General features: G+C 52.0%; 1 protein-coding gene across 1 annotated transcript in view; it reads left to right on the forward strand.

The window, feature by feature from the left end:
* SULT2B1 (sulfotransferase family, cytosolic, 2B, member 1) overlaps window positions 1-604 on the forward strand; it is a 77,264-nt gene that overhangs the window by 61,573 nt on the left and 15,087 nt on the right. The gene's annotated exons all lie outside the window — the stretch shown is intronic.

Genomic DNA, 604 nt, shown 5'->3' on the forward strand with positions numbered 1-604 from the left:
TTCGATTCCGGTCAAGGGCATGTACCTTGGTTGTGGGCACATCCCCAGTAGGGAGTGTGCAGGAGGCAGCTGATCGATGTTTCTCTCTCATCGATGTTTCTAACTCTCTATCCCTCTCCCTTCCTCTCTGTAAAAAATCAATAAAATGTATTTAAATATATATATTTTTATTGATTTCAGAGAGGGAGGGAGAGGGAGAGAGATAGGGACATTAATAATGAGAGAGAATCATTGATGGGCCGCCTCCTACACTGGGGATCGAGCCCGCCACCAGGACATGTGCCCTGACCGGGAATCGAACTGTGACCTCCTGGTTCATAGGTCAGTGCTCAACCCCTGAGCCACGCCGGCCGGGCGGGGTTTTGTTGGAGGTTGGTCACATACACGTGGCTGACCACCATGTGGCTGACCTTGGTCTTGGGAAAGGCGACAGTTGACAGGGAAGGACATGTCTGATGGGACTGGAGGGGGGGATGCTCATCCTATAGAATAAAACCCTAATATGCAAATCGACACAACAGTGGAATGACCGGGCGCTATGATGCGCACTGACCACTAGGGGGTAGACGCTCAACGCAGGAGCTGCCCCCTGGTGGTCAGTGCG

The sequence above is a fragment of the Myotis brandtii genome, unplaced genomic scaffold (assembly GCF_000412655.1).
Source record: "Myotis brandtii unplaced genomic scaffold, ASM41265v1 scaffold601, whole genome shotgun sequence".
In the NCBI taxonomy this organism is placed as follows: Eukaryota; Metazoa; Chordata; class Mammalia; order Chiroptera; family Vespertilionidae; genus Myotis; species Myotis brandtii.